Below are 25,361 nucleotides of genomic sequence, written 5' to 3' on the forward strand. Positions count from 1 at the left end.
ACAGACTGCTCCTCCTGCACCGGGGCAGGGGCAGACTCGGCCACCTGGAGAGGAGGCACCATTGCGGGTGCTGGTTGAGAGGTGGGCGACGGGTGGGACGTGGGGACGCCTTGAGAGGCGTCCCCGCTTCCATGTCCCCGGTCACCATCATCCCTCTCTTGGCCTCGGCCCACATCACCCCTTCCACCCTGCTGGACGGCAGTTTGGATGGCATGTGTGAGGCCTTGCAAGGCCACCCCTAGTGTATCCCTCAGCCTGTTGGTGGCGTCGGAATGTTGCTCACCCTGAATCCGTACAGACGTTGTGAGGGCCTGCAAGGACTCGAAGTGGAGCTGTGCGTGACGCTCGAGGGAGGCCAGCCTGTCCTCCACCGCAGACAGTCCCGCACCTACACGCGACACTGTGTCGCCGGTACCCTCCTGTGCCTGCGCCACCAATGCCCACATGCAGTAGGTGGACTCCTCCATCGTCTGCGCTATTGTGGACAATGCGCGCGGCACCTCTGCCAGCACCTCAGCAATTAGCTGGTGGCCCTCGACGACTCTCCTTTTCTCTGGTGGCCCCCTGGGTTCAGCATCTGGGTCCGGCTGCGCAGAGCCTGGAGATGAGTGCTCCCTTCGTCGCGGACCCTCCGCGGCTGCCCCTGCCACCAGGGTCTGCTCATGCTCACTCGTGCGCAGTGACTCACCAACTGCTACCCCAACTAGTTGGCGAGGGGGACCCACCGAGGTGCGTGTCTCTGCGCTGGTGGATGGTTGGCTCTGATGTGACGATGCACCCTCAGAGACCGCCATGTCCTCTGAGGAATCGCCCTCCATGCTCGCTTGATCCAAAGACGCACCTGCAAGAGAACAGAGGGCACTTTGAGGCATGTGGACCAACTTGACAGTGCGCCTGATGGCAGGTGATGATACGGTCACTCGCGATCATGGGTGTTGAGTGTCAGCTTTCCCTTACCGGCCGTTTCGGCAGCGACACACTCGCCATCGGCCACCGACAGGCAATGTCGCGTGCGGGCGAGGTCGAGCGCCTCCACCTCTGCGTCGGTGAGCTCCACCACTTGCGGCGGCCCACCTCCGGTGCGTGCCCTTTCGCGGTTGTTCTTGCTCCTCTTCTCCTGTGAAGGCAAAACACAGATGTGTGAGTGGGTGCGTCTTGCATCGTGAGACGCATCGAGCATCGGTGTGGTTGGGTTGAGCGTGGCGCGGAACGGATGGGAGGAAGTGTGGGCCACGTGCCCATCCCATTGCATGGGGATTGGGGTGTGTGGTAGTGTTCGGGTGGGGTCAGGGACGGTGGGTACTTGCGTGCACGGCGAGGATGGTGAATGAGTGGCTGTGAGGATTGCTGATGGAGCGCAGTGGTGGCTGTGCAGGAGGGGGTTGTGATCTGCTTGGCGTGATGGTGGGGACGGGATGTGGGAGGGTGCGTTGGTGTACTCACCTTGCCAGACCTAGTTAGGTCATTGAAGCGCTTGCGGCACTGCTCCCAAGTCCTTGGGGTGTTGCCCCTGCTGCTCACCTCCGCCGCCACCTCTGCCCATGCCTTCCTGGTTGCGGCGGCAGGGAACTTGCGCCCATCCTCAGGGAAGAGTGTTTCCCTCCTCCTCCTCACGCCCTCCAGCATCAGCTGCAGTGCCAGATCTGAAAAACGGGGCGCAGCCTTTCCCCTTGGTTGAGCCATTCTCCCAGACCTCTTGCTTGCAGCAGGAGGGGCTTTGGGAGACTGCCCCTTTAACTGGAGCTCCTACATCGCGTCGACGGTACTGCGCATGCGCAGCCGGCCGGCTCGCAGCTGGGGAGCGCAGAACCCGGAAGCAGGCCTTAATGGGTCCAATTATCCCGCGATCGCGTGGGGGACGCACACAATTACCCGTCCGCGTTTTCGACGCTCCCGGAGGACCACCCGCTGGGAACCCGCAGGCCTGCTAAATTCGAGCCCTTGGTCTCCACAGCCTTCTGTGGTAGAGAATTCCACAGGTTCACCACCCTCTGAGTGAAGACATTTCTCCTCATCTCAGTCCTAAATGCCCTACCTCGTATCCTGAGACTGTGACCCCTCGTTCTAGACCCCCCAGCCAGGGGAAACATCCTCCCTGCATCCAGTCTGTCTGGCCCTGTCAGAATTTTATACGTTTCAATGAGATCCCCTCTCATTCTTCTAAACTCAAGTGAATACAGGCCGAGTCAACCCAATCTCTCCTCATACGACAGTCCTGCCATCCCAGGAATCAGTCTGCACTCCCTCTATGGCAAGTATATCCTTTCTTAGGTAAGGAGACCAGAACTGCACACAATGATTGAGGTGTACAAAATTATGAGGGGCCCAGATAGAGTTGACAGGAAGTACCTGTTTCCCCTAGCGGAGAGTTCAAGAACTAGAGGACATAGATTTAAGCTGATTGGCGGAAGGATTAGAGGGGACATGTGGAAAAACCTTTTTACCAAGAGGGTGGTGGGTGTACGGAATTCGCTGCCCGAATTGGTGGTAGAGGCAGGGACCCTCAACTCTTTTAAAAAGTACCTGGACCTGCACCTGAAGTGCTGTAAGCTGCAGGGCTACGGACTGGACGCTGGAAGGTAGGATTAGAATGGGCACCTGGTTGTTCTTTGAGCCGGCGCGGACACGATGGGCCGAATGGCCCCCTTCTGTGGTGTATCTTTTCTATGGTTCTATGGTTCTTTGATCAAGGTGTGGTCTCACCAAGGCCCTGTATAACTGCAGTAAGACATCCTTGCTCCTGTACTCAAACCCTCTTGCAATGAAGGCCAACATACCATTTGCCTTCCTAACTGCTTGCTCCACCTTCATGTTTGCTTTCAGTGACTGGTGTACAAGGATACCCAAGTCCCTTTGTACATCAATATTTCCCAATCTATCATCATTTAAATAATGCTCTGCCTTTCTGTTTTTCCTTCCGAAGTGGATAACTTCACATTTATCCACATTATGCTGCATCTGCCATGTATTTGCCCACTCACTCAACTTGTTTAAATCGCCTTGAAGCCTCTTTGCATCCTCCTCACAACTCAGAATCCCACCTAGTTTTGTGTTGTCAGCAAACTTGGAAATATTACATTTGGTTCCTTCATCCAAATCATTGATATATATTGTGAATAGCTGGGGCCCAAGCACTGATCCCTGCGGTACCCCACTAGTCACTGCCTGCCAGCCCGAAAAAGACCCATTTATTCCTACTCTCTGTTTCCTGTCTGTTAGCCAATTCTCAATCCATGCCAGTATATTCCCCCCAATCCCACGTGCTTTAATTTTGCACACTAACCTCTTATGTGGGACTTTATCAAAGGTCTTCTGAAAATCCAAATAGAGCACATCCACTGGTTCTCCCTTATCTATTCTACCAGTTACATCCTCAAAAAACTCCAGTAGGTTTGTCAAACACGATTTCCCTTTCATAAATCCATGTTGACTTTGTCTAATCCTGTTGATATTTTCTAAGTGTCCTGTTATCACATCCTTTATAATAGGCTGTAGCATTTTCCCTACTAATGATGTTAGGCTAACCTGTCTGTAGTTCCCTGTTTTCTCTCCTTCCTTTTTTAAATAGTGGGGATACATTTGCCACCCTCCAATTTGCAGGAGCTGTTCCATAATCTATAGAATTTAGGAAGATGACAACCAATGCATCCACTATTTCCATAACTACCTCTTTTAGTACTCTGGGATGCAGGTTATCAGGCCCTGGGGATTTATTGGCTTTCAGTCCCATTAATTTCTCCAGCACTATTATTTTACTAATACGAATTTCCTTTAATTCCTCCTTCTCACTAGTCCCTTGGTTCCCTAGCATTTCTGGGAAGTTATTTGTGTCCTCTTCCTTGAAGACAAAACCAAAGTATTTGTTTAATTTCTGTGCCATTTCCTTGTCCCCCGTTATAAATTCTCCCGTTTCTGACTGTAAGGGACATACATTTGTCTTCACTAATCTTTTTCTTTTTACATACTTGTAGAAGCTTTTACAGTCCACTTTTCTGTTCCTTGAAAGTTTACTCTCTTACTCTATTTTTCGCCTCTTAATCAATCTCTTGGTCCTTTTTTGCTGAATTCTAAACTGCTCCCAATCCCCAGGCTTGCTACTTTTTCTGGCAACTTTATGTGACTCCTCTTTGGATCTAATACTATCCTTAATTTCTTTTGTTAGCCAAGGTTGGGCCACTTTTCCTTTTGTGTTTTTGCGCCAGAAAGGAATGTATAACTGTTGCAATTCATGCACTTGTTCCTTAAATGTTAGCCATTGCCTATCCACCGTCATGTCTTTTAATGAAGCTCCCCAATCTATCATAGCCAACTCACTCCTCATACCTTTGTAGTTTCCATTGTTTAGATTTAGGATCCTAGTTTTGGATTGGACTACTTCACTTTCCATCTTAATGAAGAATTCTATCATGTTATGGTCACTCTTCCCTAAAGGACCCTGCACAATATGATTATTAATTAACCCCTTCTCATTGCGCAATACCCAATCTACGATAGCCTGTTCCCTAGTTGGCTCCTCAACATACTGGTCTAAAAAACCAGCTCGTACACACTCCAGGAATTCATCCTCCACAGTATTATTGCTAATTTGGTTTGGCCAGTCTATATGTAGACTAAAGTCACCCATGACTACTGTAGTACCCTTGTTACATGCATCTCTAATTTCCTGTTTGATCCCATCCCCTACAATACCACTACTGTTTGGAGGACAATAGACAATTCCCACCAGTGTTTTCTGCCCCTTGATGCTTCTTAACTCCACCCAGACTGTTTCTGCATCTTTATGAGCCAATTTTCTGATTTTCTGAGCCAATATCCTTTCTCATTATTGCCTGGTAGAATATCTGAACCATCCCACTCATTCTTTATCTGATCTCCCACTCCAGCTGCCTGTCTCAATCCTTCCTCCCTTCTGGCCTTTGCCCCATAACCTCTGCCCGAATCCTTCCTGCCTCCTGCTTAAGCCCATGCTCCTTTTGCCCTAACCCCATCTCCCCCCGGCCTTTGCCCTGTAACCCCTGCCCCAACTCCTCCTCCCTCCTAACCTTTGCCCCATTTCCTCTTCCCTGACCCCTCCTCCCTCCTTGTCTTTTTCCCATAACCTCTCCCCAACCTCCTAGCCTGAGCCCCCTCACATCCCAGCTGTAGCCCCAGGCTCAGCTCTTTTTTTCATTCATGGGATGTGGGCATCGCTGGCGAGGCCGGCATTTATTGCCCATCCCTAATTGCCCTTGAGAAGGTGGTGGTGAGACGCCTTCTTGAACCGCTGCAGTCCGTGTGGTGAAGGTTCTCCCACAGTGCTGTTAGGAAGGGAGTTCCAGGATTTTGACCCAGCGACAGTGAAGGAACGGCGATATATTTCCAAGTCGGGTTGGTGTTGACTTGGAGGGGAACGTGCAGGTGCTGTTGTTCCCATGTGCCTGCTGCTCTTGTCCTTCTAGGTGGTAGAGGTCGCTCCGACTCCCTCTTCTGTCTGCAGTTTTCAGAAGGCTGGAGCCCTGAGTGTGGTTGCAGAGCTGAGAGGAAAAAGCGTGAGGCATACAAAAAGAGAAAGAGAGAGATCCAGGAAGAAAAAGTAAAGGAGAGGCAGACAAACGATATAGAAAAGAGAGGAGGCAGAGGAAAGGAGAGACTTACAGAGAGGGAGAAATTGAGGAAAAGAGTCAGAGAGAAATATAGACTCAGATGGCAATAAGAGAAAGGCAAACAGAGTGAAAAGGAGGGACAGAAAGAGTGGAAGAGATGTAGAGAGTGGCAGACAGAGCGAATTAGAGTAGGAAATAAACAAAGAGACAATTGCAGGAAGAGAATTTCAAATTTTTGTTCATGAGCAATTCCATGGGAGTGCAGCTAGCACATATAGACTGTAATACCCCGTAACCTTTGACCTGACACTTATTCTTATTGGCTGCCTTGCTGATGGGCCAGCTGATTGGCTGCCGTAATGGCCGAGAAATTGGGCAGTTGCTGTACAATCAGGAAGTGCTCACTTGAGTAAGTTCCTGGTTTTTAGTTAAGCAACAAGAGTTTGAGACAATTTCCCCTTTTGGGAAATCAGGAAACAAAACACTGTAATAACAAAAAAATAAAATAATATACAGGCAGATGCAATGTTCTGTAGGTTTTCCCGTCTCTGTTGAGCCCCACTAACGTAGTTGCACATTGAAGGCCAAGCCCTGGTAAACAGTTACCTCTTTTACCTCTTACCAACAACAGCATCAACCTGCATTTATGTAGTGTTTTTAATGTCCCAAGACGCTTCACAGGAGCGTTATCGGACAAGAATTGACTCTGAGACAAAGAAGGAGATATTAGGACATTGGGACATTGGTCAAAGTGTTAGGTTTTAAGGAGCGTCTTAAAGGAGGAGAGAGAGATGGAGAGGTTTAGGGAGGTGCGAATGGAGGAGATGCACAAGAGGCAAGAATTGGAGGAGCGCAGAGATCTCGCGGGATTGTAGGGCTGGAGGGAGGGGCGAGGCCATGGAGGGATTTGAACATGAGGATGAGAATTTAAAAATTGAGGCGTTGCTGGACCAGGAGCTAATATAAGTCAGTGAACACAGGGGTGATGAGCGAACGAGTTAGGATACGGACAGCAGACACATTCACACTGGTGACTTTGTTTCAGCCAGGCCTCAGGAATGCCACAGTTTTGAAGTCTTGGGAAAGAATGAGTTCAACAGGAGATGGTTGGCTGTACTGTTGGAGGTGCCGTCTTTGGGATGAGACGTTAAACCTAGGCCCCTCAGGTGGATGTAAAAATCCCATGGCACTATTCAAAGAAGAGCAGGCGAGTTCTCCCCGGTGTCCTGGCCAATATTTATCTCTCAACCTACATCACTAAAACAGATTATCTGGTTATTTATCGTACTGCTGTTTGTGGGATCTTGCTGTGCGCAAATTGGCTGCCATATTTCCTACATCGCAACAGTGACTACACTTCAAAAGTACCTCATTGGCTGAAAAGTGCTTTGGGTCATGAAAGGCACTGTATAAATGCAAGTCATTTTTTCATTTATATAGCGCCTTTCCCATCCTCAGGATGTCCCAAAGTGCTTCACAGCCAATGAAATACGCTTGAAGTGTAGTCACTGTTGTATTGTAGGAAACACATGAAGCCAATTTGAACACAGCAAGATCCCACAAACAGCAATGAGATAAATAACCAGTTAGTCTGTCTTTTTGAAGCTGTTGGTCGAGGGATAAATATTGGCCAGGATACTGGGAGAACTCCCATACTCTTCCCTGAATAATGCTGTGCAATCTCTTATGTCTATCTGAGAGTGGCAGGCAGGGCCATGGCTTACTGTTTCATCTGAAAGACAGCAGCTCAGTACTGCACTAGGAGTGTCAGCCTAGATTATGTGCTCAAGTCTCTAGAGTGGGACTTGAACCTGTAACCTTCTGACTCAGAGGGCATGTGTTCTACCACTGAGCCAAGCTGTGTATTACAAAAGTCGCCATTTCCTCACGTAGTAGGAGATGTGATGAGGTAAATTGATGGGCGAGCGTTTGATTAAAGTACATACAGTGCAGGAAGGCCTTTCCATTCCTCTGAGGGACGTTTTGTTTGTTTTGTTTAGAGAGGTGGCATTTTAAAATGTGAATTTATTTATTATCTCCTGAAGCAGCTTGTAGTGGGGAGATTAGGTGTTAGTGAGAGGAGTTAATTTAGTGTGATGGATTATCAAGCACGCATTTGTTTTGAGTGGGAAATGTCCTGTTACATAGTGGGTGGGTGTGTATGAAGCTTAAAACTAACCAACAATTCTGATGATTTTTTTGACGTGGAAGGTATTTGTAGCAAAAATTAGAATCATAGAATCATGGAAGGTTACAGCACGGAAGGAGGCCATTCGGCCCATCGAGTCCGCGCCTAGGATTGACCTTGAGAAGATAACGATGATGTTGGGGAATTCGTTAAGAATGGTAGGTCTCCCATGGTGATGCTCACAGTAAGTCGGGAGATGTGCTGTTTTATAAGAAGAGCCTTGTTCCTTGTAATGCACAGTATTATTCTGCTGCTAAGGTGGGATGCAATCCCTCGAAAGCCACAAAATCTAATTGGTGTTAAGTAAACACAGGGTTAGTCAGAGTTTAACTTCAGATTGGGAGGTGCTCGCTTTCTTTTTAAGGTTGTTTCACATTAAATTCTGGTGTCAGAAGTGTGATAGGGGTCAGTTGGTGGCGGGGTGGGTGGGAAACCCCGGTGGGGAGCTCAGCGTGAGGCTTGGGCCATTTTAGCTCCCGGGCCTCATTTAAATAATACAGCACAGTCTCCCTTATCTGGAGGGAGTGCCATCAGGGCCAATGGACGGGAGAAAGAAATTGGCTCAGGAGCCCGAGGGCACTGGGACCCACAGGCAGGTTCAAGTCCCACTCCAGAGACTGAGCACATAATCTAGGCTGACACTCCAGTGCAGTACTGAGGGAGTGCTGCACCGTCAGAGGTGCCGTCTTTCAGATGAGTTGGTAAACCGAGGTCCTGTCTATCCTTTCAGGTGGATGTAAACGATCCCATGGCACTATTTCGAAGAAGAGCAGGGACGTTCTCCCCGGTGCCCTGGCCAATATTTATCCAACATTACTAAAAACAGATTATCTGGTTATTCACCTCATTGCTGTTTGTGGGACCTTGCTGTGCGTAAGTTGTCTGCCAGATTTCCGATGTTACAACATTAACTATACTTCACAAGTACTTTATTGGCTGTAAAGCTCTTTTGGACGTCCTGAGGCCAAGAAAGGCGCTGTATAAATGCACGTTCTTCGTTTGCAGGGGCGCATCAGCAGTGTCTGTCCTGCCCCAACTGAATGCGCCCTTGTAAGGTTGAACAGTGCCTTACCACTCTGCCCAAAAGCCCACTCTATCCCCTCGCCCAAGACGCAGTTGGGCTGCTGGAGCCAATCTAATGCTGGAGAAGGTAATGGATGCCCTCTAGGTCAGATTTCCTTACTCTAGTGAAGGTTTAGGGCCTTCCCTAGGTCTTAACTGCCGTGAGTTCCGCTGAGGCCCTGTAATGGAGGAATTTGCGGAAGAAGTCCAGGAACGCTCCCGACACACCCTGACATAGACGTGTGCTCAAATTCCCAGCGCATGAGGCTCTGGGTCGAGATAAAATTCATCCCACAGCGAGTGAGTAAGTGACAGAGGGAACCCCTTTTAACCCATTCATTGTACAAAAGGAAAAAGAGAGTGAAAGTGATAATGCAGAGGGATGGAGGGTGGGATGGAGGAGAGGCCTGAGAGAGCAGCTCTCCACATGAGTGCTATCAATCAACCATGACATTGGTTTCAAGTTTATCACACCAGAAATCACCAGCGGACAGTGGTTGATTGTGTTAATCAGCTGTCCTCAGGCTCTGAGCACAGTCTAGCCTGTGTGGTTTTGTCATGTGTGGTGTGTTAGATTTTAGCATCTGATATGGCTCCTTCATTCTCTGCTCATTGCAGTCATCAAGGATTAATGCTAGCTCACACTTTGCAACTCAGTCTAGACCCTCCAGCGCTCAAGAAGTAGACCCACCACCTTCTCAAGGGCAACTAGGGATGGGCAATAAATGCCGGCCTTGTCAGCGATGCCCGCATCCCAAGAATGAATTAAAAAAACATGCCAAGATTGTTGAGATCAGGGGAGGAAGCGAATGGGACTACAATGAGCCCATCTGTACCCCCAAATCTGAAGGATTGGAGAAAATCTAACAAGGAAGGAAGACTTGCATTTATATAGCGCCTTTCATGACCTCAGGACCTCCCAAAGCGCTTTACAGCCAATGAAGTACTTTAGAAGTGCAGTCACTGTTGTAGTGTGGGAAACGCGGTAGCCAATTTTGCACAGCAAGATCCCACAAACAGCAATGTGATAATGACCAGATAATCTGTTTTTTTAGCTCTAAGCTCCTCACTGTGTAGTGAATTCGAAACTGTTCTGTCATCACTGACTGACATCGAAGAGGGTACTTGTTTTACTCTTGATGAATGGCCGGTGCCGACTTGTGTCTGCCAATGGAAAGCATGAGTTTTGTGTCTGATGATCTTTGAAAGCCAGGAAAAACTGTGAGTCGCTGCTGAGCTGTGAGCTATTAGCTTAAAACCCTGAGTCTCTCGGGCAAAGCCTGGGCTGAGCTAACCCACCAAGTCTCAGCGCTTTTTGGAGAGACTATTCATTTGTGCGCAGTACAATGCGTTTGCATTAGGAATATCCAAACATTTGCTCACTTTCTATCTCATTAATCTCTACGTCAAACAAAGCTTTTGTGTTTAATTGGTGGCCTCGCATTATAGTATTTTCCACAGTGAATATAAATAAATGTCTGAAATAATATCTACGTTCATTGTTTTGATAATTTAATGCTGGAAGTATTCAGTTTAACGATGGCCCCAATTTGGTGAGGCTTCGCCTAGCCCGCTGGGCCTTGGAGGCTGCGGTTTGTAAAATCCACCTGGCATGCCTGATTTTAGGAGAGGCAGTTTGGTGTAAATAGTCAGGCCGTGTTACCGGCATGCGCGGTCTCTGTCTAATCTTCAAATCAAGGAGCGATGGGACATCGCTGTCTTCAAGGAAGATCACGGGAGCTTCTTGCTGTGGCTCAGTGGTAGCACTCTGGCCTCTGATTCAGAAGGTTGTGGGTTCAAGCAAGATTCCACCCACAACATGAGGCTCTCCCATAGAAACTGGGCATAAAGTGGAGGCTTGCCTCTGCAGCAGGCCTCTTAAAGAGACAAGGGATGTTTTTAGATGAGTGTAATTGTTTTTTTTCTCACTCACCTTTTCCCTCTGCTGCATTTTGCTCCATGGTTTTGCTGAGAAGGCCTGCATTTTTTTCCTTGTGACAATACCAATTAGTTTTGGTTTCTGTTGGCTTTTAGACCCTTGTGACACTTTAATTCCTTTCCCCCACCATCCCCCTCACTGGGCTACGATCTGCACCTGAACGTGTCTGGGGAAGTCCTGTCTTTCTCGCCTCCACTTCACTAGACTGGTTGGCATGGAGATGTACCATCTGCTGCACAATGATCTGCACACAACATCTGGACCACCGACAGCTCTCCCTGTAGAAAGAAAGATATGCATTGATGCAGCACCTTTCATGACCTCAGGACGTCCCAAAGTGCTTTACAGCTAATGAAACGCTTATGAAATGTAATCACTGTTGTAATGTAGGAAATGTGACAGCCAATTTGTGCACAGCAAGCACCCACAAACAGCAATGTGATAATGACCAGATAGCGCCATGGGAACTTTTACACCACCTAAGAGGACAGACACAGCCTCGATTTAACGTCTCACCCATAAGACGGCACCTCCACCAGTGCAGCACTCCCTCAGTACTGCACTGAAGTATCAGCCTAGATTTATGTGCTCAAGTTTCTGGAATGGGACTTGAACCCACAACTTTCAGACTCAGAGGCGAGATTGCTACCACTGAGTCATAGCAAGAAGCTTCCATGCTACTGGATCCTTCAAAGCCACCTCAGAAAACATCTGTCACACCAGACAGCCTGCGGTGCACACATGGATAAGAAGAGTGACAAGCATTGTGTTTCCAAGGGGTAGTGTCTTTATCTACGGTGTCAGTCATGGCTCAGTGGTAGAATTCTCGCATTCTGAGTTAGAAGGTCCCCCTTCAAGGCCCCCTCCAGAAGTTTGAGCGCAAAATCCAGGCTGACACTTCAGTGTAGTACTGAGGGAGTGCTGCACTGTCGGAGGTGCCGTCTTTTGGATGAAACATTAAACTGAGGCCCCATCTGCCATCTCAGGTAAAAGACTTGTAAAAGATCCCTTGTCACTATTCAAAGAAGAGCCGGGGAGTTCTTCCCGGTGTCCTGGCCGTTTATTTATCTCTCAACCAACACCTATAAATAGATGATCTGGCCATTTATCTCATTGCTGTTTGTGGGATCTTGCTGTGTGCAAATTGGCTGCCACGTTTCCTACATTACAACAGTAACTATAGTTCAAAAAGTACCTCATTGGCTATAAAGTGCTTTGGGACGTCCTGAGGTTGTGAAAGGCGCTATATAAATGCAAGTCTTTCTTTCCTTTCTTTAGCCCTTCAAGCGTATCAGGGCTCTTTGTATCAGCCCATTGGCCACCGTGAATAGAAAGGGTTTGCCTTCAGTTACTGTTCATCATTATGTGTAACAGGCACTGTTATTCAGGAGACAGCCATGATGCCTTCATGGTGCAGCAGTCCCCCGATGCCGGCATTATCTGAAGAAGGAGAAACACCAGGGTGTTTGGGGGGGGGGGGCGGTGGGGGGTAGGAGGGTATGACCTTTAGGCGAACAGGCCAAGCCTTTGCATCCATGGCTGCCGACCCCTGCTGAGAAACCTCCGAACAGCCTGGGCCCAGATGCACGGTGATGTAGTGTGTGAAAAAGGGCAATGGTTGTGCACAATGGTACATCCCAGAGGGGGTGGGGAGTCCCCAACTTATGTCTGTGCCACGATTGATGGGTCCCAACGAGAAATGTGAGGAAATGGAGGAGTTTTTCTCCATATACCAGCAAACCTCTTCCTGAGAGGGCTGGGTGACTGCACTCCCTAGATGCAGCGTGCTGCTACACTTCTACTGGGCGAGTCCTGCAGCAGGAGCCCCAAAACTCCAGTGTCGAAGGAAGCAGCTTCGCCCACCTCGCTCTGCTGTGCCTTTGTCAGCTCTTAGCCTGTGTTTCAATCACCACCTCAAGCTCTCTATTTTAAGAGCTGCCCCTATGGCCAGATGTTTGCACTCTTTCAGCCATGTGTGCTGCAGGCCACGCTCTCTGGGCAAGCCTTTTTTCGACGAGATTAGCCGATATTGGAACACTCCGCAGTCCCTCTTGAGTTAAGGGGGCAGAGAGGACCCACGTATCTGGACAGCGTGACCCCCATTTTATCCAGGAGTGCAAAATCGGACTGATGAATGGTTTTGGTTAATAACTCGCATTTCTATAGCGCCTGTTCACAACCTCAGGAAGTCCCAAAGCGCTTTAGAGCCAATGAAGTACTTTTGAAACGCAGTCACTGTTGTGATGTAGGAATCAGAGCAGGGTCCCATATGTAGCACTGTGACAATAACCAGCTCATCTGTCTTGGTGATGCTGGTTGAGGTATAGATATTGGGCAGGACACCAGGGAGAACTGCCCTACTCATCTTCAAATAGTGCCATGGGATCTTTTATATCCAGCTGAAGGGGCAAACAGAGCCTCAGTTTAACAGCACCTCCAACAGTGCAGCACTCCCTCAGTACTACACTGGAGAATCAGCCTGGATTTTATACTCAAATCTCTGGAGTGGGGCTTGAACCCACCAACTCAGAGGCAAGCGTGCTACCAGCTGAGCCATGCTGACACATTATGTTCATTCTGAATTCAGTGTGAACTTTGACTGTTTTTACCAACTCAATCTAAGTGCTCATTATTCTCACAGTGTAAATACTACAATTGCTGAGTGTTAGGAGGGCTTGGATAATTTGCACTCTTGGAGAGTTGAATTTTGACTGTGAGGTTGCATGGAGACATAAATTACTTTTTGTAAGTCAATTAAATTTTTATTGCAATCATTTCGCTATGGAATAAATTACAGAGCACTCATAATTAATTATGCAGAGTGGTGTGGATAAATTAGAGAGGACCACTTTCTGTTTTCTGTTTGTTACAGCTAGTGCTGTAATTATTACAGATTTAAATCCATCTGTAAGCTGCTCATCCGAGGGAAATATTTTAAAATATATATATATTACATCAATAATAGATTTTCTTTTCCTACTTTTTCTCATTCAAATTCCAGTGGGGGATGATTTTTTCTATACGTCAAGGTCAGTGGTAAGATTCATAGAATTATACAGCATGGAAGGAGGCCATTCAGTCCATCGTGTCTGTGCCAGCTCTTTTTAAAGAGCTATCCAATTAGTCCCATTCCCCCGCTCTTTCCCCATAGCCCTGCAAATTTTTTCCTTTTCAAGTATATATCTAATTTCCTTACTATTAAATCTGCTTCCACCACCCTTTCAGGCAGTGCATTCCAGATCATAACAACTCGCTGCGTAAAAAAATGTCTCCTTGTCTCATCTCTGGTTCTTTTGCCAATTACCTTAAATTTGTGCCCCTCTGGTTACCGACCCTCCAGTAGAAATAGTTTCACCTTATTTACTCTTCGTAATTTTGAACACCTCTATTAAATCTACCCCTAACCTTCTCTGTTCTAAGGAGAACAACCCCAGCTCCTCCAGTCTCTCCACATAACTGAATTCCCTCATCCCTGGTATCATTCTGGTAAATCTCCTCTGCACCCTCTCCAAGGCCTTCACATCCTTCCTAAAGTGTAGTGCCCAGAATTGGACACAATACTCCAGCTGATGCCTAACCAGTGATTTATAAAGGTTTGCTTAACTTCCTGAATAAAACACTCCTTTCACATTTGGTTATGACTGTAAATATCGGGCATTCCCCAGTGAAGTATAAAGCAGGTTAAATCCAGATATAACCCACCTGAACCCCACCCATGGAATAGCACGCCCTTTAATCCCAGTGTTTCCAATACTAACCTACAGGCTAAATTGCCAAGTTAGAGCCAACTAATGCCAAATTGCAGGCAGTGTTAGATTTACAAGGATGATACCAGAACTGAGAGGTTATACCTATCAGGAAAGACTGAACAGGCTGGGGCTTTTCTCTTGAAAAGAGGAGGATGAGGTTTGACCTGATGGAGGTCTTTAAAATTATGAAAGGGTTTCATAGGGTAGACGTGGAGAAGATGTTTCCATTTTTGGGGGAGTCCAAAACTAGGGGCCATAAATATAATATGGTCACTAATAAATCCAATAGGGAAATCAGGAGAAATTTCTTTACCCAGAGAGTGATTAGAATGTGGAACTTGCTACAACGTGGAGTAGTTGAGGTGAATAGCATAGATGCATTTAAAGGCAAGTTAGATAAGTGCATGAGGGAGAAAGGCATAAGAGGATATGTTGATAGGGTGAGATGAAGAGAGGTGGGAGGAGGTTCGTGTGGAGCATAAACACCGGCACAGACCTGTTGAACCTAATGGCCGGGTACGGTAGCATAGTGGTTATGTTACTGGGCTAGTAATCCAGAGGCCTGGACAAAAATCCAGAGTCATGAGTTCAAATCCCGCCACGGCAGCTGGTGAATTTAAATTCAATGAATTAAATAAAAAAATCTGGAATTAAAATACCAGTATCAGTAATGATGGCCATGAAACTACCGGATTGTCATAAAAACCCATCTGGTTCACTAATGTCCTTTTGGGAAGGAAACCTGCCGCCCTTACCCGGTCTGGCCTATATGTGACTCCAGACCCACAGCAATGTGGTTGATTCTTAATTGGCCTCTGAAATGGCCCAGCAAGCCACTCAGTTGTAAAATCTCGCGACGAAAAGTCATAATAAGAATAAAACCGGACGGACCACCCGGCATCGGACTACTAGGCACCGGACACGACAACGGCAAAACACCAAGCCCAGTCGACCCTGCAAGGTCCTCCTTACTAACATCTGGGGACTTGTGCCAAAATTGGGAGAGCTGTCCCACAGACCAGTCAAGCAACAGCCTGACACAGCCATACTTACAGAATCATACCTTTCAGCCAATGTCCCAGACTCTTCCATCACCATCCCTGGGTATGTCCTGTCCCACCGGCAGGTCAGACCCACCAGAGGTGGCGGTACAGTGATATACAGTCAGGAGGGAATGGCCCTGGGAGTCCTCAACATTGACTCTGGACTCCATGAAATCTCATGGCATCAGGTCAAACATGGGCAAGGAAACCTCCTGCTGATTACCACCTACCATCCTCCCTCAGCTGATGAATCAGTCCTCCTCCATGTTGAACACCACTTGGAGGAAGCACTGAGGGTAGCAAGGGCACAAAATGTACTCTGGGTGGGGGACTTCAATGTCCATCACCAAGAGTGGCTCGGTAGCACCACTACTGGCCGAGCTGGCCGAGTCCTGCTAGACTGGGCCTGCGGCAGGTGGTGAGCGAACCAACACGAGGGAAAAACTTACTTGACCTCGTCCTCACCAATCTACCTGTTGCAAATGCATCTGTCCATGACAGTATTGGTAGGAGTGACCACCGCACAATCCTCGTGGAGATGAAATCCCGTCTTCGCACTGAGGACACCATCCAACGTGTTGTGTGGCACTACCACCGTGCTAAATGGGATAGATTCAGAACAGATCTAGCAGCTCAAAACTGGGCATCCATGAGGTGCTGTGGGCCATCAGCAGCAGCAGAATTGTATTCCAGCACAATCTGTAACCTCATGGCCTGGCATATTCCTCACTCTACCATTACCAACAAGCCAGGGGATCAACCCTGGTTCAATGAGGAGTGTAGAAGAGCATGCCAGGAGTATCACCAGGCGTACCTAAAAATGAGGTGCCAACCTGGTGAAGCTACAACTCAGGACTACATGCATGCTAAACAGCGGAAGCAACATGCTATAGACAGAGCTAAGCGATTCCACAACCAACGGATCAGATCAAAGCTCTGCAGTCCTGCCACATCCAGTCGTGAATGGTGGTGGACAATTAAACAACTAACGGGAGGAGGAGGCTCTGCAAACATTCCCATTCTCAATGATGGCGGAGTCCAGCACGTGAGTGCAAAAGACAAGGCTGAAGCGTTTGCAACCATCTTCAGCCAGAAGTGCCGAGTGGATAATCCATCTCAGCCTCCTCCCGATATCCCCACCATCACGGAAGCCAGTCTTCGGCCAATTCGATTCACTCCACGTGATATCAAGAAACGGCTGAGTGCACTGGATACAGCAAAGGCTATGGGCCCTGACAACATCCCAGCTGTAGTGCTGAAGACTTGTGCTCCAGAACTAGCTGCGCCTCTAGCCAAGCTGTTCCAGTACAGCTACAACACTGGCATCCACCCAACAATGTGGAAAATTGCCCAGGTATGTCCTGTCCACAAAAAGCAGGACAAATCCAATCCGGCCAATTACCGCCCCATCAGTCTACTCTCAATCATCAGCAAAGTGATGGAAGGTGTCGTCGACAGTGCTATCAAGCGGCACTTACTCACCAATAACCTGCTCACCGATGCTCAGTTTGGGTTCCGCCAGGACCACTCGGCTCCAGACCTCATGACAGCCTTGGTCCAAACATGGACAAAAGAGCTGAATTCCAGAGGTGAGGTGAGAGTGACTGCCCTTGACATCAAGGCAGCATTTGACCGAGTGTGGCACCAAGGAGCCCCAGCAAAATTGAAGTCAATGGGAATCAGGGGGAAAACTCTCCAGTGGCTGGAGTCATACCTAGCAGAAAGGAAGATGGTAGTGGTTGTTGGAGGCCAATCATCTCAGCCCCAGGACATTGCTGCAGGAGTTCCTCAGGGCAGTGTCCTAGGCCCAACCATCTTCAGCTGCTTCATCAATGACCTTCCCTCCATCATAAGGTCAGAAATGGGGATGTTCGCTGATGACTGCACAGTGTTCAGTTCCATTCGCAACCCCTCAGATAATGAAGCAGTCCGAGCCTGCATGCAGCAAGACCTGGACAACATCCAGGCTTGGGCTCATAAGTGGCAAGTAACATTCGCGCCAGATAAGTGCCAGGCAATGACCATCTCCAACAAGAGAGAGTCTAACCACCTCCCCTTGACATTCAACGGCATTACCATCGCCGAATCCCCCACCATCAACATCCTGGGGGTCACCATTGACCAGAAACTTAACTGGACCAGCCATATAAATACTGTGGCTACAAGAGCAGGTCAGAGGCTGGGTATTCTGCGGCGAGTGACTCACCTCCTGACTTCCCAAAGCCTTTCCACCATCTACAAGGCACAAGTCAGGAGTGTGATGGAATACTCTCCACTTGCCTGGATGAGTGCAGCTCCAACAACACTCAAGAAGCTCGACACCATCCAAGATAAAGCAGCCCGCTTGATTGGCACCCCATCCACCACCCTAAACATTCACTCCCTTCACCACCGGCGCACTGTGGCTGCAGTGTGTACCATCCACAGGATGCACTGCAGCAACTCGCCAAGGCTTCTTCGACAGCACCTCCCAAACCCGCGACCTCTACCACCTAGAAGGACAAGGGCAGCAGGCGCATGGGAACAACACCACCTGCACGTTCCCCTCCAAGTCACACACCATCCCGACTTGGAAATATATCGCCGTTCCTTCATTGTCGCTGGGTCAAAATCCTGGAACTCCCTTCCTAACAGCACTGTGGGAGAACCGTCACCACACGGACTGCAGCGGTTCAAGAAGGCGGCTCATCACCACCTTCTCGAGAGCAATTAGGGATGGGCAATAAATGCCGGCCTTGCCAGCGACGCCCACATCCCGTGAACGAATAAAAAAAATAAAAAAAATTCTATGTAATTCTATGGGTCCTTTGCACTCACTCTCCTCCCACTTAGAATTAGGTTGAGATTGCCCCAACATAACATCTGACATCGGACCCCCCCAAGCCAAGTAAGCGGAGGGATTTCCTTGGGGCTTCTCCCGATCGTAACTTCGGTGGAATCCCCGGATAGATCCGCCGACCTTCTGCCGAATTAACGGCCGCCAATGGGGAGAACCCCCCTTGAGGAAATCCCCGGTGAAGATTTCCTACCCTCCTCTTCCGTCAGTCTACGATGGATTCATTCTCAGGCTCAGGGGGAGTGAATGGTATCCAAAGTGACCGTGCCGCTGTGACATCTAAGTGAAGGTTCGAGGCCCTTAATGGAGGAGACCAGTGAGGATGAAGAGAAGGCGAGGTAAGATGATTGGAGATTTGAGTTTAGATGGTAGGAGAAAAGGGAGACTGAGGGAGATGAGGAGCTCCACAGTTTTGAGAACCTGAGAGAGAATGGCTTAGAATCGAAGATGCTATATTGAGACTCTTCCTTTCACCAAAGTGAGAAGGACACAGGGAGCAGGCAGTTCATGAGGGATAGTGTATTTCGAGCTTAGGAAACAACACAAGAAAGTTAAGTGGAGCAATAGATAAAGTGGCATCAATAGAATAGAAAAAGACACATCAGTTGCAACTGAGTGTTAGAGTGGAGAATGGGGGCCTATCAAACAAAAGGATATCTTTCGTATCGGTCCTGGAGCGAAAGAGAGAAAAAATTAGGAGTTAGATATGATATGGGACCAATGTTCAAGCCTTCGATAGACTTGGGTTTTATAGAGATTGATGAATACTTCTGAGTGACCCAACAGTTCTATTTTGAAAGAAACCCATTTTTTAAGTATCTCGAAAATTTCTTCAGGAAAATGTAATTTGTTTGTTAAAACAAGTAGGTTAAAAAAAAAGATGGAATCTCTTCAAGGCAGGAATGCTCTGTGCTCCATCGAATAATCTCTTTGAGCAGATAATGTGACAACATGTCAAAAATAAAATGAAGGAAGAACAAGCTGAAGAAGCCAATCTAATATTTAATGACCAGACACCAAGACTTAGTCTCAAGTCTCAAGCTTTGTGCAATTGGGTACGGTCGCATAGTGTTATGTTCAAATCCCACCACATGCAGCTGGGGAATTTAAATTCAGTTAATTAATTAAAAAATCTGGAATAAAAAGTTATTATCAGCAATGGTGACCATGAAACAACAGATTGTCATAAAAACCCATTTGGTTCACTACTGCCCTTTAGGGAAGGAAACCTGTTGACCTTACCCAGTCTGGCCTATATGTGATTCTAGACCCAGAGCAATGTGATTGATTTCCCTTAACTGATTCCTGGGATGAGGGGTTTATCTTATGAGGAAAGGTTGGACAAGTTGGGCCTGTATACACTGGAGTTTAGAAGAATGAGAGGTGATCTTATTGAAAGAGATAAGATCCTGAGGGGACTAGAAGGGGTAGATGCTGAGAGGATGTTTCCCCTTGTGGGAAAGACTAGAACTAGGGGCCACAGTTTAAAAATAAGGGGTCTCCCATTTAAGACGGAGATGAGGAGAAATTTTTTCTCTGAGGGTCGTGAGTCTGTGGAACTCCCTTCCCCAGAGAGCGGTGGAGGCAGGGTCATTGAATATTTATAAGGCTGATTTAGATAGATTTCTGATTAACAAGGGAGTCAAAGGTTATAGTAGGTAGATGGGAAAGTAGGGTTGAGGTCACAATCAGATCAGCCATGATCTTATCAAATGGCAGAGCAGGCTCGAGGGGCCGAATGGCCTATACCTGCTCTTAATTTGTATGTTTGTATGTTCATGTTCTTAAGCTGCCCTCAGTTGTATCTGCTATGAACTGCAGCGGTTCAAGGAGGTTGCTCACCACCACCTTCTCAAGGGCAATTAGGGTTGGGCAATAAATGCCAGCCTTGCCAGCGACGCCCACATCCCATGAATGAATTAAAAAAAACTGCTAAAGGTTCTGCCTCCCAGTCGCAGATAAAAGAAAAAAACTTGCATTTATATAGCGCCTTTCACAACTTCAGGACGTCCCAAAGCACTTTACAGCCAATGAAGTACTTTTGAAATGTAGTCACTGTTGTAATGTAGGAAACATGGCAGCCAAACAGCAATGGTATAGTGACCAGATAATCTGTTTTAGTGATGTTGGTTGAGGGATAAATATTGGCCAACCCTGCTCCTCTTCGAAATAGTGCCACGAGATATTTTACATCCACTGGAGGGGGCATCCAAAAGATGGCTCCTCCCTCAGTACTGCACTGGAGCGTTAACCTGGATTTTATGCTTAAATTTCTGAAGTGGGACTTGAACCCGTAACCTTCTGAGTCAAAGGTGAGAGTGCTACCCACTGAGCCACAGCTGACACCTCACAAAATGACTAATGCAGTTGGGTCTTTGCCCCTGTATAAAGTGTGAGATGGACAAACCCAACAATATGATCCAGGCACAGGAGGCTGGGGGATACCAAACCTGTGGTTTCAAAGCTTGAAGGAAGATTGTGAGCTGCTCAGTTGTGATTCCCTGTTACCAGCTTCCTTGCTTACTTAGAAGAATAAAACTGTATGTTTCTTCCGTGCCGGCTTTCTGGTAGTAACTTCTGACTTTCCTTCTGTTGATGGGCCTAGTTGAAGGGACAAGGCCCATGGCGTAAAACATCAGCGGCATCCAAAAGAGTAGGACAAGAAAGGAGACGAGATCGTTGGTTGTCTGACGCTAAGCTTGGGTTTTCAAAGCCTGTGAATGGTGAGAATAGTTCCAGAGGGAGGGGTGGGAGATGTTCCCAATTTCAATGACACCATTTTCTGTCCACTAATTCGAATGTAAGGAATCTTACAACACCAGGTTATTAACACCAGTTAAATGTAAGATTCTTTACATTTGTCCACCCCAGTCCATCACCGGCATCTCCACATCATCACTAATTCGAAGCCTGTGGCGATAGAGCCATAGCAGAAGAATTTGTATCAGTGTGTGAGGGTGAAAATGGGGCCTAATTCGTCTGTCATTCTTTCAGACTGAGGACAGGCTAGGAGAGCAGCAGGTTTGATCTGCCCCTCTGTCCTCCAGAGTATCCTCGACTTTGAACAATTGCACAAACATGGGCCCTGCAATAAACAGCTCAGGAAGCTCTTTTAAAGAATTGATTATTAAGGAGTTCCACCAACTTTGACATCCTTTTTCTTTATTTTTTTGTTTTAACAGCAAATACCGATGATATTTGAAGAAAGCTGGCTGGGAGGGTGACAGTCTGGAGGAGCTGAGCACATCAATCACGGTAAGTGCGGAGGGACCCTGGGTTAATGCCTGTGCCTGCTCTCAGCCTCAGTAATTTCTTGGCAGAGATGAACAAGAGGCTGTTAGCGAGGGCCTATTTGGGGAGGGACAAGGCCCTGTGGAGCCTGAATCTTTTCTGTCACAAATTATGAGGGGTTTTGAAAGAGTAGATAGGGAGAAAACCAGAGGACACAGATTTAAAATAATTGGCAAAAAGGCAGCGAGTTGTTATGATCTGGAACTCACTGCCTGGACGGGCGGGGGAAGCAGATTCAACAGTAACTTTCAAAAGGAAATTAGATAAATACTTGAAAAGGAAAAATTTGCAGAGCTACAGAGAAAGAGCAGGGATTGGGACTAATTGGAGAGCTCTTTCAAAGAGCCGGCACAGGCACGATGGGCCAAATGGCCTCCTTCTATGCTGTACGATTATATGATTCTATGACAAATGAAATCCCTCACAACTGACAGACGTTATTATCTAGTGTCTGCAAGCAAAGTTTTTCAATTTCTTGTTCATGAAGAGAGTGATCCTTCAAAGTTAATGATAATTCTTGCTAGCTGTTTCATTTCGATCAAGGGGATATTGATAGTGACACTCTTTAAATATAGTCAAATGAGTACTGATTATCTGAGCAGCCTCTTAACCATTTTGTTCAGCAACAGTGAGAAACCTAATTGAAGGACTGAGGGTGACAGTGGAGGACATCATCGAAGGTGAAGGAAGTGGGAGAGGAAACAAAGTCCCAATTTTCCTCTCCCCTCCTCCACGTTGGCGCAGGTCAGGTGTAGTGGACCCTAAGTGTGCCGTGCCTAACACGCACTGGATTTCGGGGTTCAGGTTACTTGCATAGGCCTGAATTTCCTCAGGGGCATGCGCCCAGAATCGGGGAGGGGAAGGAAAGGGGGAGAGGGAGGAAATTCAGCTTCTGTTGCAAGCCTGAGAGGTCTGCGGCTTTAGTAATGGCCATTGGCCTTGGGGCCTTCTCGTTACTGTCCAGAGGATCTCCAGCACCAAAGATCCATTGTAAACCTGGAAGAAAAAAAGGTTTTGCTTGTTCTTTGAGGCCTCCCTGGTCTGCGGGGTGCATCTCCCAGATGCTCTGATCTGAGGTGGGCTAGGAACAAGGGACCACCATCAACTACTTCAGGCGCCCCTCCAAACGGGCACCCTCCTGGCATACCTTAAGGGCAGTCAGAGTGAGAGGCCCCCTTAGGTCCCTCCCACCACATTCCCATGGCTGTTCCCGGCACAAGCACCCCTCCCCCCCCCTCACAGGGTGCCCAGGAAATCCCATGGCAAAGTGGGGGGAGACCCGGCATCTTGTGTCGTCACCTCTTTTCCCTCCCAGTTGTGCCTGGGATCTGAGTGTTTCCCAGGGATGTAGCGAGAGGAACATCCAAGTTGTAAATCCAAGATGAGGGGAGAGCCGAGGAGCTAAAAGATGGAAGAGAAGGTTCACGATCAAAGGAATGATTGAAAGAATGAGGCAGAGTTAGGAGGAAAGGGAGCCAGAATAAAAATAAATGTTTGGCATCTACCTGAAGGCAGGGAACATTCTTGTAGGACTTAGCAGTGTTTATGAAAGATGCCAACAGAATTGCCCAGGCAAAATAAAATGGACCACCTATTCCCTGTCGAAACTATCCATCTGTGCATTCTGCCACTTCTTGCTACATCCTGTTATGTTTTCATAACCAAACTATGCATGTTTCATATTTGCTTTACTTGTATGTTTGGATAACGTAGGAGTCTGTAGGCCAGACTGAGATCTCACTCCCTGGGGACTACTTGTAGCCTTCTGTGCACAAAAAGAGGGAAGAAAGGGGAAAATGGGTAGAGGGAGAGAGATAGGGAGAGAGAGAAAGAAAGAGAACTTTTAAAGTCTGTTCTTCCTAACGTTAGCAAAGACTAGTAATCCAGAGAACGAGAGTTTGAGAATTTGAATTCAGTTTTTAAAAAATCTGGACATAAAAAGCTGGTATCAGTAAAAGTGACCGTGAAGCTGTCGTATTTTTGTAGAAACCCAACTGGCTCACTCATGTTCTTTAGGGAAGGAAACCTGCCGTCCTTACCCGGCCTGGGATTATATGTGACTCCAGTCCCACACTAACGTGGCTGACTCTTAACTGCCCTCTGTAGTGGCCTCGCAAGCCACTCTGCTGTAGAGATGGGCAGTAAATGCCGGCTTTGCCAGCGATGCCCACATCTCGAGAATGAATAAAGTCTTCCTCCTGTATACTGCTGTGGGTGTACCACTAAGTAAACTGCTATATGAAGAGAGGTATTGACGTACAAAATTATCCCATGGTGATATTCAATTGCTGTCAATTCACTTTCCATCCTGATGGATGTTTCCTGGAAGATTAGTGGATTGAATCAGTTCAATGTCAATAGAATCCCACCACAGTTATCAGGGGACATGATAGGCCAAATAGCTCCAATGGAAGAGCCTGCCCTGTGGATAGCTGCTTGAGCAGGTTCACTGTGCAGGACATTCCCGTGATCTTTTCAAGGGGCTACGTTACCTCCGCTGGTCTCTCAGCTGGAAAGCCATCGGTGCATCAGTCTGCTGTTTCCAGACAACGGGTGGTATCAAATTCCACCATCACCTGCTGCGCTACAAGAGGTGGTTCATTTCCTATGATGTACTCCCCCAAACAAGATGGGGAAGACAGCGGCCGGTTTCGGGGGGTGAAGGGGGCGATGAGGCCATAACGTGCGCCTGAACTGGGAGGACCAAGACTGGCCTGAAATTGGGACATGGGTGCCATTAATATTAATTTGGAGAAATTAATTTTGTACCGCTTGTTTATCTGCCAGTGGACAGAAAATAGGTCCCAGGAGGGGGTGGGGGAGGGAGGGGGCGTATGGAGCTGCAATGGGGGGGGGCGATTGGGATATTATGTAGTCGAGGGACACACTCCTGCTACTCTTGACTCCACAGCAATAATTTTTTTGTATTTTTTTAAGAAACCACTCACCTTTTGGTGGCAGTTGCCCAACGATAGCTTAAGAATCCGGGTGGAGCAGGCTCGGCTCCTGCTCTGCCGCATCAAATATTGGCGAGGGGTCCTAAAACAGGCCTTAGGCTCCTCGTTTACATATGTAAGTGGCCTAGCAGACACCTGGGATGCCGGAAAAATTGCCCATCCCAAGATTGGGTCGCATGGCTTTCAGGCGTCCTTTGGGTGCAGGACATTAGTCCCTGTTGTGCCCATTTTACGCCCATAAAACAGGTGCAACAAGGTCCAATATGTGCAGTCTAGTCATGTCATCATAAAACTGGTTCTACGTCCTGTAACAATACCTCAAAATTCAAATATCATTGAAAATAAACCTCCATGTCAAAGAAACAAACTTCTTTAATAGTCAGTGACTTTCTGGTTTGCTGCTAGCAGCTCATATCTCTGGCTGGATTGCTTAATAATTGAGTCCCAGGCTTATAGAGGGGCCTAGGACTTGACCAAGCCCAGGCCATCAAATTAAAGAAAGAACTAGCACTTAAGTAGAACCTTTAATATCAAGATGACCCAAAGTGCTTCACATCCATATGTAGTTCTGAAATGTAGTCACTGTTGTAATGTAGGGAAACTCGGAAGCCAATTTGCCCACAGCAAGGTCCTAGAACAGCAATGAGCTACACAACCAGATAATCTGTTTTAATGATGTTGGTTGAGGGATAGTATTGGCCGGGACACCGGGGA

At 47.5% G+C, this 25,361-nt stretch overlaps 1 protein-coding gene across 5 annotated transcripts in view; it reads left to right on the forward strand.

Annotated features, from left to right (window-relative positions):
- camkk1a (calcium/calmodulin-dependent protein kinase kinase 1, alpha a) overlaps positions 1 to 25,361 on the forward strand; it is a 242,381-nt gene that overhangs the window by 47,455 nt on the left and 169,565 nt on the right. For 3 of the 5 annotated variants that reach the window (XM_068007926.1, XM_068007925.1, XM_068007923.1), the window contains exon 2: positions 21,582 to 21,654. The gene's annotated coding sequence lies outside the window, so the exon portion shown is untranslated. Of the gene's footprint in view, positions 1 to 7,832; positions 7,929 to 21,004; positions 21,123 to 21,581; positions 21,655 to 25,361 lie in introns of those variants that run through there. The other 2 variants (XM_068007927.1, XM_068007928.1) reach the window with 2 other exon arrangements.

The sequence above is a fragment of the Heptranchias perlo genome, chromosome 28 (genome assembly GCF_035084215.1).
Source record: "Heptranchias perlo isolate sHepPer1 chromosome 28, sHepPer1.hap1, whole genome shotgun sequence".
Classification (NCBI taxonomy): domain Eukaryota; kingdom Metazoa; phylum Chordata; class Chondrichthyes; order Hexanchiformes; family Hexanchidae; genus Heptranchias; species Heptranchias perlo.